Source organism: Alosa sapidissima, chromosome 16, assembly GCF_018492685.1.
Source record: "Alosa sapidissima isolate fAloSap1 chromosome 16, fAloSap1.pri, whole genome shotgun sequence".
NCBI lineage: Eukaryota > Metazoa > Chordata > Actinopteri > Clupeiformes > Clupeidae > Alosa > Alosa sapidissima.
The window spans coordinates 11970755-11987220 of record NC_055972.1 but is presented as its reverse complement, the minus strand read 5'-3'; the positions used below and the strand labels follow the sequence as shown (position 1 = coordinate 11987220).

General features: G+C 39.5%; 1 long non-coding RNA gene across 1 annotated transcript; it reads left to right on the top strand.

Moving 5' to 3' along the window:
- Positions 1 to 304: 304 nt before the first annotated feature.
- LOC121685397 lies at positions 305 to 1454 on the top strand. Its single transcript, XR_006023350.1, has 3 exons — positions 305 to 479; positions 591 to 838; positions 926 to 1454. It is a non-coding gene; the product is annotated as an uncharacterized LOC121685397 (long non-coding RNA).
- Positions 1455 to 16466: the final 15012 nt, after the last annotated feature.

Sequence of the window (16466 nt, the reverse complement as noted above, 5' to 3'; positions counted from 1 at the left end):
TAGAAGTCACAGAGTATGTATAGTTTACCTTATAGGCTACTTCTCACGGCTTGAGCCCTTCCCCCCTGGACACCGTTGCATGGGCATTTGTTTTGGAGCCAAAGCAAGAAGAAGAAGAAGAAGAAAATCTCCAGTGAGCCATATTTACTGACTAGGTAATGTTTCACGAATCTCACGAGATGCAAGGCTGGTTCAACTCCTGCAGGGTGCTGCCAGCTGTTAGGTGCATGATTCTCCCTATAACAACTTTGTTTACCATCAAAATTACTTCAAAATGATGCTGTTATTGTGGGGATTTCTGGTTTATGTGCCCACCTGCACTGGCAACCAGTGTGGCTTGTGTGACTGCAAGCGTGGTCACATGGGGCAGGTCACATGACTAACTAGGAAGTTATAAAGTTTGGTTTGTTGAGAGCTCACATTCTCTTGCTGCTGCCACCACTTGCTCTTTGTGACTGTTAAGGTCCCCTGTCATGCAGGTTGTGTGTGTGTGTGTGTGTGTGTGTGTGTGTGTGTGTGTGTGTGTGTGTGTGTGTGTGTGTGTGTGTGTTTGTAGAACTCACTTCTCATGACTTGTTTTAACTTATCAGGGTGAATGCTAGAACCATGTGTTTCACTCTTCATGGAGGACACTGAGGTGACTGCCTGATTTTAAGATTTATCAGTGCTGGGCTACAGACACTGATGCTCTGGTAATTTGTTTTATATTTATGATCTTAGTTGTTTGTTTACATTGGTAGTTATAAATCAATTAACTGTTTCTTTAAATCTGTAGCACTGGAATGTTCCTTTCTTCCTGTGTCACTGTGCTATGGGGAGTAGTGAACGCTCTTGCAAAGTAGGCTTATATTTACTACGTATGTCCATTGTGTAACTGTGCTGTGGAATGTACATGGTAACTAATATGTGCCATTTCTTTTAAAAGGGACCAGGCCAGCCACTGTTTTACTGTTAGTTTTTGGGTTTGTTTGTTTGCTTTCATTTTGTTTGTCTTTTTGTTTGTTTGCATGGTCTCTCTGTAACTGCTGGGACTAACATCACTTGCTTAAGCTCGCACGCTTACAGCTCTTGTGCTGTGAGCTGACTGTTCCTCTTTTGTCCCATCATATACTGTAGGCTGTCTCTGTACAAGGCCGGATCCGCAACTCAGTACTGCTCCTTTCGGGTTGGGTGGCACATGGAGGGAGCCATTTTCTCGGTGTGTACTGGTCAGCAACACGGTGTGTACTGGTCAACAACACGGTGTGTACTGGTCAGCAACACGGTGTGGTATTTTGTAGTGGTATCCTGTAGTGGTATTTACTTCTTGTGTTTGCAGTGCTTGCCGTGTTGCATTCTTTTGTGGTGCTGGGTTTGCTGTCTCTCTCTCCCTCTCTCACCAGGGCCTCTCTCCAAGACGGGAGCTGTGTGTGCTGACCCGACCTTATTAGCCTGAGGAGTCTCAGCCAGTTATCCCATGCAGTCTTTCTTACACACAACTTACATTCTGGATTGTATTTATACTATTTGTAATAAATTTGAGTATTTTGTATATGCCTTTTGCCAACTGTTCCTTTGTGGGGAAGGCCGGGAACCAGCCACGTTAGAGCTTATAGGTTTCTCCCGCCTGGGTTTAGGGGGTGGCATAGTCAGAGTAGGTATTCTGCATGTCAGGTACCACATTATATTAAGGTAAAAAACTTGCGTAGGCTGCCTTTAATGTCATGTGTTAATTCTCTTTGCACAACACATTCTACTAATCAGTTTGAGACAGCGACAACAACAGCCACATGTGTATCCATCTGTCACAGTATAGTTTCTGCATTCAAAAAGTCCAACATGACCATTTGTTACCTCTTGATTTGCCGCACCTGCATGGAATCAGTTGTAATCTAGTTTGTGCCATGCACGTTGCCATGGAAACAGAAAGAAATTACAAAGTTAGTTTTGAGGTCACTAAAGTTACACAAGCCTTAGCCAAGCCTTGACTGAAATGAAATGAGTATTTGTTCAATGAGGAACTATTGGCTTAGTCTAAAAGACTCATCAACAGACACATAAAAGGGTTCAACAATAAATCACATTCAAACATTTTGCTAGCCTTTGTAAATCATCTACTGTACTCCTGTGGCACCTATTTTGATTTCACAGCCGTGGATAAGTAGCCTTTAACATAACAGAACATCTTCAAGGGTTGAATTCAATTATGCAAATGCTTGAAGGCGTCACATCCCAGTGCCATGAAGTATTTATCATACTAGACATTGTATTCCACTCAGATTATGCATGACTCAGAGAATTTTCAAACCTTTCATCTTAGCTGTGAAATCAAGGTAGTTCAACTGAAAATAGAGACCAGTGCCCTTCTCTGTTCCAGCAATATGAATCTGGAGGTCAGTTGAGCAATTTCGTTGGAGTATAATGTAACATTTTGGCAACGTAGCAGCAGGCAAACGTCTTGAAAATAGGAATTCATATGTGTCTGGGACAGAGGGATATTTACCATAGATATTGACCGCTTTCATTAAGAACATTATCTTTATTATTGTTATCATCTTAGTTTGAGTCTTTTAAAAACCCTGTATACAGTAAATCAGTTTACCATCTAAGATGCCCTGAGTTGTAACTGCTGTGATTTTGCACTGTAAATACAGATGCAAAGCAGCAGAATGGGCACGGATAATCCTAGGGCAAAACATTAATGCAATGTAATGCAAAATAACTCCTCCTAAAACATTGTTGATATTGAATTAAAGAGTCTGGGACACTCTACTGGTATTTAGAATGGGGGAAGGACTACCATGTGCTGCTGTATAAACCCATAGACACATCGATGCACATTTAAAAAAAAAGTCAAAGGAAGTCATTAAATAGTCGATCAGTTAGGTTGCCACAATATAAAGCAAGTTCATTCACTAGTAAATTAAATTATTCAAAGAGCCATAAAATAGTGTGTCTGTGTAGAGATTTCATTATACAGTTCATTTATCATTTCCAAATCACTGCTCAAACCATTTGAGAGCACACTGAGTATGTGTCCATCTATACACAAAAGACGCTTAAAAAGACGACAAAAATAGTTACAGATTTTCCCAGTATGGCAGAGCGAAAATCCATGAGCTTCTCCCTCTCTCTCTCTCTCTCTCTCTGTGTCCTGCTGTTTAGATACTCAAACACTAGATACACTAGACTCATGTTGTGAGAAAGCAAACATTCTGAGAAGAAGCACACAACATTAAGAGTTTCTGAGCAGGGGGAGCACTTTCCTTGTATATGCCTTCCATCAGAGCTAGCGTGTGCACAAACCACAAACAAATCTTGAGATGGTTTATCTCTTCCTTGGAGAAAGATGAAGGGGGTGGGGATTGGGTGGGGGTGAGGGGTAGATACTATCACAGCTTGGGTAATGGGTTATCGTGTCTGCTGGTGCAGATTACAGATTTATTTTTCCCTGCTTCCTTTATGATTCTCGGCGGCGGCTGAAAAAAAAAAAAAAAGACGACCTCATTACAGTGTCAAAACGCTGCCATTGGGGCGACTCAGCGTCTTATGCTCAGCCAAGTGTGGCCATCTCCACAAGGCTGAGAGAGGGCTCGTCCAGCTCTGGCACAATCAGCTCTGCGTGCTCTTTGAAGTCAATAGAGCCCAAGGAAACTCTAAGGGCATCTCATACAAAAGTGACCTGGGTGAGTACGACATAGCGAGGTGTCAGCTACAGAGAGTGTGTAGACAATCTGGACAGAAGGAGTTGGGGATGGCAACATACAGTAGGCCATGGGTCATTTCAGCAACTAGTGCTTACCGCCTCTGTCTCTGGTCCTGCACTGTGCTGTGTGAGAGGAGGAGTGTGTGGAAATAAGGAAGCGCGCTCAACACCCTATAGTAGACCTACTTCAACTGGGTGCTTAAACTTTCTTGATAATAAATCAAAGACTTTGAAAAATAAATAAAGCAAGCACTCGACAGTTTCGTTTGCTTTTTAATTGCCTCACAAGGCAATTAAAAAGCAAACGAAACTGTCGAGTGCTTGCTTTATTTATTTTTCAGGAGGAGTGTGTACCAATGTGTGATTCTTTTACCAATATAACGATATATTTTGCATTACTTATCCAAAAAACGTCAAACTTGGCACTACACTTACCTGTCAAGTTTGAAATCAATCGGACGAACGGTTCGACAGATATGCGAGCCTACAGTGCTGTGTGACCCTACAGTCACATTAGTTACAAAAGACAGCGAGAACTCCACCAACTTGCCGTTGAGAGGGCTGTAAACAGGCCTGTTCTTCGCGGGTGACTGATGTCTACCGATTTCTACGTGCTAGACTTTTTATATTTCTCGCTATGTATTGCAAAATATAAGGCCACAAACCCTGAACTTACTTGCTAGTACAGAAATACTGCCTTCTATGAGTTAGCTCCGCCATCTTGGATACAGTTCTTTTCAAGTTAGCTTTCAAGCAACAAACGTCACGTCACCTTCACTCCGATTGGCAGTCGTTTTGTCGCATCGCTTAGCATTTGCATAAAATAGACTTCTTGTCTATTTTGGCCCCACTTTGTTCATGGCAGCGGCAAGCTCATCGCTCCCATTGAAAATGAATAGCAGCCTGCCGCGTGTGTGCTTCTTTTACCGATATATATATTTAACAATATCTTTTGCATTTCTAATCCAAATTTGGCACTGCACATTTCTAATCCAAACTTGACACTGCACATACTAGTTCTCGTAGCAAGACACATGCCAAGTTTGAAATCAATCGAACAAACGGTTCGAGAGATATGCGAATAACAGACAGACAGACGGGCAGACAGACGGATAGACAGACTTTACGTTCCTGTAATTTATAGATAGATATGAAACGAGTGGTGTTGGTTAAGGATATCACCACGGTTGTAGGCCTACCTACTGGGAAGGCTGAGTGCCAATGGTAGGCTAACAGCCCTGGTGATATCCTTGACCACCACCACTCCCACTTGTGTCTTATTGCCAGAGCCGGACAGTAACGGAGTACATTTACTTGATTACAGTACTTGAGTACAATTTTGAGGGATCTGTACTTTACTCGAGTATCATTTTTGGGGAGTACTCATGACTTTACTCAAGTACATTTGAGAGGCAAATATTGTACTCTTTATTCCACTACATTTCTATCCGTAACCGTGAGTACCCGTTACTACTTCTAAAAAAAAAGGAAAAAATAAAAATCTCGGAAACCCTCAATTTGTTGTTCCCCTCTCAAACGTGATTGGATTGTGCAGGCGCCACTGATTGGGACAGCCTATCAGCAGTCACCTTTGGCTTACCGCCAAAGTCAACTCCATGGTCAGATTTAGATAAGAGACGAAACCATGGGTGAAACAATGGATGAAGACGCAGCAGGTCCATCCCGGGAATGTGCCAACCCGTGGCCCCACCTTGCAAGACTATTTCAATTTTCTGAACAAGTTAATGATAGTTTTCGCTTCAAGTGTTTCAGTTACAAAATAGTATTTTGTATTTTAAATACATGTATTAGAAATACTGCCCATCCCTGGCAACATGGTAAAAAGATGAAAATTACTTAATTTTACTTCCAATTCATTTTACATTCTCCAAGGTATTTATTAACATTAACATTTTTCATAACTCCATGTAGGACGTTTCTGTACATAACTGTAAGCACTGTGGCAGTAGTAAAGCAATATTTAGAAAATGTAGGCTACTCTTGTACTCTTGATACTCAAGTACTTTTAAAAACAAGTACTTTTACTTAAGTAGACATCTGACTGTTGTACTTTTACTTGTACTTGAGTAAAATTTAGCAAAGGGTATCTGTACTTTTACTCAAGTAATGAAGCTGTGTAGCCTACTCTGTCCGCCTCTCCTTATTGCTCTCATACAACAGCCCCATTGTTACCAACTAGTTTAAAGATAAACTTGTGTTTTCTATTGTTTATGTTGATTTTTGTTTGTTCATCCTCCACCCACAAAAATAGTTCTAATCTAAATCGTCGAGTTCAGTGAGAGGCTATATGCTTGTGCACACAGTAACTTGTCTTGTATAGCCAACTTACTTGTTTTTATGTCTCATCAAATTTAACTCTTTATTTACCCCATTTTCTCACTCAAATGTGATGTTATAAAATTGCTGCTCTCTCGCTTTGAATGAATGGAATGTTTGTATTGGATAATTCAATGTAACATGTGTAGTGATGATTACTAGCTGTTAAATGCCCGACTAGGGATGTCCTGAGATATCATCACTCATGATGACTCAGAGAGCGCCTCTCGACCCATCAGAAAAAAAAAATATATAGTTAGACGCTAACCAAAGATCCTTGGTTACTAATTCATCATTGTTAATAAACAAAATAAAGGAGTGTCAAATTGGCCTGACCTATGATTATTTTGTGTCTTAGTAGTGTTTAGTTCACAATTATGTGTAAGGTTTTCCAGAAGACAAAAAAAAAAACCCTGTTATGGGTAGTTAGTTACTAACTGCTTTAATTTGTGCAATGTCCTTCATCATGGCAGCTTGAAGCCTTTATGCCATATGGTGTGGGACTTGTGAAACAAAGCAGTGAAAATAAAGTACAGGAAAGGAAAAACAGATTCTCAAACATCATGTGACACCTGCAACTTTCCCCCAACTTTTATACTTTCCCCCAAAGTATTCTTTCGCTGTCTTTCATTATTTTTTCCTCCTTTGAAAGATTTCGAAACACATGTAGAAACTTGATTTATCATCTGTTTCAGAGTAATTTGCAAGCAAAGTATTATGAGACTTTAAATAATTAATCTCAATTATGGAAACATTGCACCCCCCCATTACCTGCAGAGCTTGATGTCGTTTCTCCCTGAGACTCGACACATGCTATTCGTCCTCCACTTGTAAGTACAGGGCTCGTACTGTGGCCTTTATAATAGCATCTGAAAAAGATTGTAATTGGTGCCTTGCTTACTTTCTCCCCCACTGTTTCTCCTTTGCAGTGCAGTCACCCTGCTGTGATGAAGGTCTCTTAAGGCCTCTCCCAGGATCTCTTAGAACAATCATCTTGTACATGTGTGGAGAACTCAAAGCCCATTATGTGGAGACCTCTCTTACATCTGAAAAGCTATGTCTGAAAAGCTCTCCATTATCTATGCTCAGAATGTCAATAGGTTTTGGTATATCATTGCAGTGAGGGTGATTTCATGCTTTCAGCCATTTCATACTCAAACCCATAATGGATTCCACATGGTCTGCAATGGTCTAAAGGCATAACCGTCTGCAAACAGTGTGACAACCTACTAGTGCAATAAAAGTAAAATGTGTTTTTTTAGATTGGGATCTACACTATAACAGTTAATAAGTGTCCCTCCATTTCAAAAGCAGTCACACTGGTCAGTTTTTCAAAATGATGAAAATTTAAAACAAAACAAATGATACCTGTATCAATGATAAGGACATTCAAAATAACCCCAAGGAACAGATATTAGGGTAAACACGTGTATTGCGTCCCTAACATGAAGTTGGAAGTAGACCATGATGCTCAAGAAATGCCATAATAGCCATGAACATCTACCAACTCTGGCAGCCTCCTCCTACCGTCTCTGCAAAATTCATTGACAATATGAAACATGACATATTTTACTAATTGTGCCAAAATGTAAAATTTGACCAATTTAGCATAGATATTCCATATCCACATATATCGCAAAACAGTGACCTCTGACTGGTTTTGCCGCGTATAGAGTCACATACGGTCTCATTTGGTGCATGCCTATGAAACACTGACATAAATGGATGGGTGTGTTCATATGTCCATACTCTGGGTTTATCATCCACGACAAAAGTGTTCACTCTGACTGATGTTCAACATGGCTATCTAATGAATGGTGTCCATTTCTACCTATGCAGCTATGTGCCCTGCTATTCATCTCGAGGTGGCATTCCCAAGTATCAGAAACTTAATTAAATCAGATTTAATCACGTGGAACCATTACAAGCCTGTGCAATCATGCACTGTCCATGCTAAAAGCCAAAGTGCCACTGGAACAAATGGGGGAAAAGGGCTGGGAGGCTTCTCTTTCTTACATATGAGGGCATCGATCTTGGTTAGGTCAGCGAGGTTCAGAGCGGGTCTCCATTCACCTGGCCACGTGACCCCTGTCTCACTCATGAATTATTACTAATGTAAAGGCTCAGCGTGGCATTTCATCACAGGGCTAATTAAAGGACAAGTCTTTTCCTGTGTGCTAGGGGAAGGGGATGATTATTGGACATGTCCAAGGCAGAGCGTAATGAGTTTAAGTAGGTGTGAGAGAGGGCAAATATTCACCTCTGTCATACAGAGGAAACGCAGAGTAGAGCTAGAGGGGAGAAGACTACGCATTCTATACTCTTATGAAAAAGATGAATACAACTTGTCCCATGGCTGCCAAGGGCAGCTTAAACCTGGAAGAGCATCAATATTGCATGAAGGGGATGAGAGAGCTGGTTGAACATGTAAAGGAGGAATCAAGATGATGTGCGGTAACATATCTATAAAGTCATCAACTCATCACATTAATATGAAAGTCTGGACAAAACTGATTTTGGATATTGTCAGTTTGATGTTTTTATCTATTCGAACATAGTTAAAGCATATACATTCTTTCTATACATTTATCATATGTGTCTTGGCATTGCCATTGGTGCTCACTGTGTGGTCCGTAGTCCTTGAGCCGCTGTGCTTCATTGTTGCCATAGTATCCCAGAACAAATATCAGCTACACAAGTACCACCACTCTACATTAAGATGAGTGAGATCACATTAATAGCTATTCAAACGGTGCATGACGGGCCAAGCCATTAGAGTTTATTAGCTGTGTGTCTGATTAAATTTGACCATGTAGATGCATTAGAGAGAAAGATTAGTCTTGACAAGAACTTGTAACATCAGAAAAACAACAGGATGTGTCACACAAATGTGTACTAATAGCTTAAAAATGGTTTAGCATCTTTTTCCAAATAGGACATATTTAATATTTTTATTTTACAAATACTCAATAAACCCTTCATATATTAATAAAAGATGAGTAAACTTTTTTGTTTTCCTCAGTGTGTTCAAAGCACAGACAAATAGCCACTGGATATGTGTGAAATCCCATGGGATATGGAAGGATTAGCCAGAAAGTTTTCCCAAATCCTTTGATCATGCTTGGCTGGAAACAAAATCTTAACGCTAACATTTCTATGCTTTTTTTTGTTTTTTACTGGAACTGCTTTCATAATGGAGCCCATAATTCTAAACAACTTTTTTTATTTTGCTAGTAGCACTTAAAAGTTGGTTCCTAAATGAATGCTTATGTATATCAACTTAGCAATAATGAATACCATGTATGTAAAATTACTGTGTGAGCTCTTTTTTTTATTCCTGTCACAAACGTGCATACATGTGACATACATGAGACATACGGTACATGTGTCTTTTAAAGGGCATTAAAAATATACTTTGAATAAATGTGTTTTGCTATTTTGCCATTGCCTTCGCAAGTAGTTTGCCAGCCAAATACCTTTATTTCTTTTCGGAGCCCTGCTTCGAGTCTTGTTTAGTCCTAAAGGGACTTTTTTTTCAATGTACTGTACACCCACCAACAAAAATACATGTATACTGTCATGTATACAGTATAGGCCTAGTCAAGACAAGGTTTCAATTCACCTTTTAGTTGCACTTTCTAACTTCAATAGTGAAGCACTCTGATGCACTTGGATGCATGCATCCATTTATAATTTATCATGGAAGCTTTGTCCACTCTCTGTAGTTATTTACTGAAGAACACTTCCATGGAACTTGGTAGAGTTTGGATTGTGACTGACTTTCAGTCATGTAATGTACACATTTATTCAAAGTGAATTACAGCACTTTCCACCAAATAGCATAGAGGGTATCAATATTTCCCATAATAACTACTACAGACAGTAAATAGAAAAACTATCAGCAGCTGCCAGTTACTGATAGAGAATTTGTGCTTGGATTCAGATGGACTGAATGTCCGACTGAATCACCGACCAACTTCTGCCAAAGTCGAACACACCAGTTCTATCAAACAAAGCGAAATGATGGTTTTTATGAAGACAGCCATATTTCTAGGCTGTGCAGTTTTATATTAACGAGTCTAGAACAACTAAGGCACAGAAGATAAAAGTATAACTTAGTATGGATATGTTCTGGTAGAAATGTGACTTTGCTTCATGGTGCAGACATTTGGTCTAGAGGGACTGTCATAAAGACACTCTGCCTCTGCAAAACACTCCCGACAGCCTACAGTGTTCTGGCCAGGAGACAATCTGTGACTTTGCCTCAAAGGCTGAAATAGTCAAGAGTCCAAAAGCAATCAAGCAGCAACAGATCACTGCTGTCTTCCCTTTGCCACTTCAGTGATGAATATGAATAAGGCATTTCTATTCCACTAAGCTTATATTTGACCTTCAGTACCATTTCAAAATGTTTATATGTTTCTCTGATGACTGTAAATCAAAACCTAAATAAACAGACACATTGAGGTGTTTTGACCAGCTGTTGGTTCCCCCACCGAGCAGAACAAAGCAGAACAGAATGCCTTCAGCAGCATAGAGAGCACAACCCCCCGGGCGTGGTCCTAGAAGGAGAGACCATGGTGAAGGTGTAGAAATCACTGGAATGTCAGTCAAGTTTAATAAAAGAATTGCATTGGACTTTGACTACGCAACAACAACCATGACCATACCAAGAGATGATCAGAACCATGGAGAGCTCCTCTGACACACAGGAGTGGCTGTGGCCTGCATCTGGGGGATTGGTGGCTTGAGTAGTGATGAATGGCTCGATAAGTGAAGAAAAAACACCCCACACATGTGTGTAAGTTTTATGTCAGTGGGTTTTAAAACGTTCTCCATAGCAAAGGAAGATCCATAAAATGTGGTATTTGGAGTAACTGTAAAAGCTAAAGGAAGTACAGACAAGAGAAACTGCAATCACAGAAGCGGGTGGCTCCAATTTTTATCTCAATTTAGAGAGCAGAGAGTTGGGTGATTGTGTTGGACTGTTATTTTACAGCTACATGGCATACCTGCCATAGGTTGCCATAAGTCAATGACTTTTCCCCTCATAGCAGGAATCTCTGGAATGTCATAGCGGCATGATGTTGACAGTGTAGCATGTTTTAATGCCACCATAACTGGTCATTTATTCGTGTAATTTCACTCAGTAGCAATAATGTGCGTGTTGTCATTTCAAGCAGGGCAGTGTCAGCATATGCCCCTGTCAACAAAATGTCACTTCACATAGGAGTTAGAGTGGAGCTCTAGGCTTGATTTGACATGAAAACAACTTGCCAGTTTTTGGTACATATATTCTTAAAGCACAGTGATACTCTCCATTGAGAAAATTGCTTGGTTTCACTGTTGCCTTTCATTAAATGTTTTTTAAATTTCAATAGCATCACACTGACAGAGAACAGTTTTCAGCAAGGTTCTAAACACCCATTTTATGGAAGATGTCTATATCCATAAATCCCAATCAATGTGCTGTAATGGCAAGAAACTCTTCCAGTACCAAATAACAAATATATTGAGTTTCTAGTTTCTAGTAAATCAATAACTTACTACATCTTGCACTTCTCATTTTCACAGAAAAAAAATAGAGCATTATGATTCACTTGAATTTGTTGTCATTGTCATATTTTTTTTATTGCTGAGTTGAAGGAAATGCATGGCTCACAAATCCTAAAGTGTTTAGTTTTGTGGTTTTGCTCAGTTGTGCTGAAAATCATGACATATAAACAGAAGCAAAACTATGACATCGGCAGCTCTTCGCTAAGCAGAGTTGCTGGGCTTTTGAAATTCTTCATGTCCCAGATTGCTCAAAACAACTTTTTAGCTCCCTTACTTCTTTGGAAGACTTTTGTGAGATTATGGATTATTTACACTTTCCTGAGGTGTCTTGCCTCAGGTTTGATATGTGGGCACAAACTGAACTCATCATACACACACCTGGGACATGTCAAACAGATAAGAAAATCTCTTATGATTTGCAGTGTGTGCTCATAAAAAGGTTAGCATTCATTTTTCATTATCTTTTTTTTTCTTGGCAAACCATCATTAATTTTTGAAAGCTTGTGTTATGTATAAAATATGATTCATATTTTAGCAGGTGTATATGCAAATGTGGATGATGGGAGAGTGTCAAAATTTGCAACGGGATTTTTGTTTATGCCCCTAAAATATTTAATATAGTATGTTGATACATTGCGTGTGAGAAAGAAAATAATATGTTGAAAGTTCCCTCAGTCTGTCTCTATAATGTTTGTCCAGATGAGACTCATTCAAAATGACAATGTGATTCAACTTTTTGAAATGCATCTGACAGATTTTTACTTGATAGATGGGAAGAGTCATGAGGTTAATGTTTTTCCTCCGAATGGTACATCATATCTGACCTTGGGATCTCAAGCGCAACTACTGTACATTTCATTGCCTCTGGCTATGTGATAACCACGGGATTACATCTTTGAATTCAATCCCTGCTCTAGGAAGAATGCCTGCAGTATCCACAGCACGTTTAGGGTGGCTGTCCTTCTCTCTTTACTCATCTACCGCTGTTATCACTGCCAAGCTTCATTGACATGCGACTATCTCTAGTTTTCCCAGGGTCAGCTCTTCTGAAAGTAGCATAAATCAATGAGGCAACCCTTATGGGTATATCCATAACAAACTGTGTTTCCTCCATCTCTGGTCTACTTAGATTTATTATCTTGGACAAATATCTTTGTATGCACAGACTGCAAGGGCTGTGGTGGATGTAAAATCGCTGTGTGATAATGATATCACATACAATCTGCTAAACAACCTCTGAGCCAAGCTGTCTCATTACTCCCAATCATATTTAAGCCACAATTACACAATGTTCGTCTAGAGCACATGTAATACTCTTTGAAATCAGTCATCTCTGTAAATATGTAAGATGCATCCACCTCTATTAGCTATGTTATGTGAATTATGAAAATGTGTAGATAGGAGAGCTTTTCAGACTCAAATATTATTTGTTAGGTGCTCTTTGGAGGAGATGCATATAGGCGCAAAAGCCAAGAAATGTTTACAGAACAATTAAAAAAGAGAATGCTTTGGATTTGCAGCAATGTCACACCTACACACTGTATATGTGTAGTGTAGTTTGCAACTGATATGTTAATTGTTGCCTGCAGGACAAGTTGCTAACCCTTGCTGAAGTTTTACCACAGCAAAACATCCTCATAAAGATGTAAAAGTAGCACTGTAAGAGTATTGATAATTGTAACCTTTTACTTTTGAGGCCAGTGTCTTTCCTCCTCTCTGTTTCCATATTCATTCTATAACAGTAGAGAAGGAAAAACACCCTTCCATATGCTTCAAACATTGATAGCACCACTGACTTCAACAGAAAATTGTGCCTGCCCAACTGTAAATAATAACCAGCCAAAAGACTGTTTGTTTTGACAGATGATCAGACTTGCTGTGTCTACAGTATACTCAGAGGATGGTTTGAGAGGCCATTCGCAATACATAGCATGGTTCCCCGGTGTTCTCTTTGGGTCTGGGTTGCCAAGATGCTTTGCGACAGTTGAGGCAGAGGCAGGAGAAAGCGAATGGCTGTGTCTCCCACCCCTGCGAACAATAAAAAGTTTCTTTATTGTTTCCTTTGGCACCGTAAAACTACTAATACCCACCGTAATGTTTTAACACACTGGACGATTGAGACTCAGTGGTGAAACTATAACTGAAGATGTAATTGTCCAATAAAAAATGGTTTTGAGACAGACCAAATCAATACTTTTGGAAATACTCCCATGGCTGCCTGCATTCCAAGGATTCCAAGGTATTAAATGAAGCCAAAACAGATGGATGGAGCAGGGGCAATGGAGCTAGGCAGCGGTTTGGATTCCTAACCCCCTATCACAATTGTATTTCCTGAGTGAGAGGACTAGCTGGCCTCTGCATTGCTGATGTAGAGGTGTAGCAAAGCTAAAAGTGACGAGTTGTTCACATTTTGCTGATCAATGAGCTTGTTAAGGACAATCAGCTTTCAAGTAATAAGCACTTGTGCGATCAAGTTAATGGAATATCACACCCTCTTCGACCTGACTGAATCTCCAGAGGCCAGTCTTGAACGCCTATCTGGATCAGTTAAGCATACAGAGCTTATTGTTAACTGCAACATGCAACATTTTCAAAGGGCCATTGACAATTATTTTGTTTTACAAACATTATTGTAAGTACCAGTAGTGGTAGTAGTAGAAATCATGGTTGCTATATATAGTGTTTTTCCACTCCTGTGAATCAAGCTTGGACTATATAATAAAGATATGTGAAATCAAATGTGCAATATATGTATTACTTGTACTGTACATATTGTAAAAAGGATTTTGATGCTCTTCTCACATTTTTTCAGCCAACATACACATCAACCTCACGTGACACAAGTCACAAGTCACAAGTCACTATGTTTGACATGTAGGAATCTGAGATTAATAATGTGACAACTCCACTCAACCACAAAAGCCTACCACAAATAGTGTGTTCATGTGTTACGTACAGTTTGACAAACTACAAACTTTAAATCATAGGGTTCAATGTGTGCACCACAATAGAGATACTGATCAGAGTTTCTTTGTCTTTGAGCAGATCAGTTTCCACCTCTTGCAGTTTACTTAAAGGCACACTATGCAGGTTTTTTAGTCTAATATGCAAGTTTTTTAGTATAATTTACCTTCATTTAACAGCTTCAGAGTCATTGGAATGGTTATATTACTTTTTTCGGGTTGAATGGTGGCCGTCTCGCTTCCCCCTAGCGCCTGTGAGCGGAAAAACCACCCTTGCAACTGTGGGCCGGCGGGCCGACGGCCTCAGTGTCAGGAAGTATAACGAGTGTAACGAATTGCTTTACTGCATTCAAATACACATACACGCCAGGCACCGGCTAGAAAAAGGTAGCGATGGAGTTTCTCAGACATTCATCATGACAGAGCAAGCGAAAAATAAGCAAAAACTGAGAAAACTGTAAGGAAATTGCCAATACTGCATAGTTTACCTTTAACGTTTGTTACAAATACATACCATAAGTCTTTAGGATCTCTGGTATCATGGAGGTAATTTATTTGCCATGAAACCAGTTTGTGCTGTCTCCACAAGTTTCAATTTGCACTATCATCAATATTAGACATAAGGAGAGAGTTAATGTTTTTGTCCTTTTCAGCATGTCTTAATTCTCTTATTTGTTTTAGGTTCTCTTTTTTTAGTGAGGCATTTTGTGCTGAGGAAGGTGTTTTATAGAAAGCTTTGATGTCTCTAAAAGGGTGTGGAAAAGATTGATTTATTCAGAAACAGACACCCACATATCCCTAACAACTTTTTTAGTGTCACTCTCCTGGATGGAGCGCCTTGTTTTCCACCTTCCAGGGGAAAATGATCAATAACATTAACACTCTTTCCTCCGTGGAGTCTAGCCATGATTAAAGTGGCTCAAATAAGAGCGTTTTTTAAGTTGTAGCCTTATATGTCTTCTTTTACCTTAGATCACAGGGAAATATTGCCCCACTAATATTACAGCTAGAGACAGTAAAGCAACCTTAGAGTGTGTTTCTCAGAACACTGAGTGTTTCTCAGAACATTTTCCAGAACAACTCTCAGTCTAACTCTACTACGCAAGAAGTCAGTCCTCGAAGGTGAGTTAGATTTGTAATGTCATGTCATGTAAACATCTTACTAACAAAATCATTTAAGCAACACAACAACAAATCTCTGTTTTCCTGCTCTGCCGCTGTGTCAGGATCTGGTAACAAGGCTTTGACACTGACTTCCAGTGATAACGTCCTCCACTCATCTTTTTCCTTGCATCTCATCTCAAGCACAGCAGCTGTCTTATAGGCTAAAAGTTTACAAAACATAATATTGTGTCAGTCTTCTTAGCTGGTGTAAGAGGATGCAGGGTTGCCTTTTTCCTGACAATGTAGATATGTTTTTGAATCATGTAATTGCCAATCTTGTTGCTTATCATTCAGTAATAACAATTTTGCCACTATTCAGTAAAGCTGGATCAGGATTACACTTGTTGTTTTGACTTACCATTTTAAGTATTTGTTCTCATTGATCGTCAGACAGACATATCAAATTCTACCCATTCTACTGCTCCACAGTGTAGCCTTGACAATGAGGATGCAGCGAAGTCAGAATGCAAGTTATTGTTGGTTTTCCTTAAATATCACGGAATGTCAGGCATTTTCAATTTTCTGTTACATATTCAGTGCAATACTACATATTCAGTGCTTTTTCTGACTATGAGAAATCAAAGAAATAAATAATGCCCTATGTTACTGTATGCACTTAAAAATCTCAAAAGGAAACCATATAGCCTAGATCTCTGTGACATAGCATGGAAATCTCATTAAGCATAACACACATGCACACACAACATAAAGACTGCCGACTCTTCAGAAAGATAAATGTCACATCAGTGATACCAGCAGCC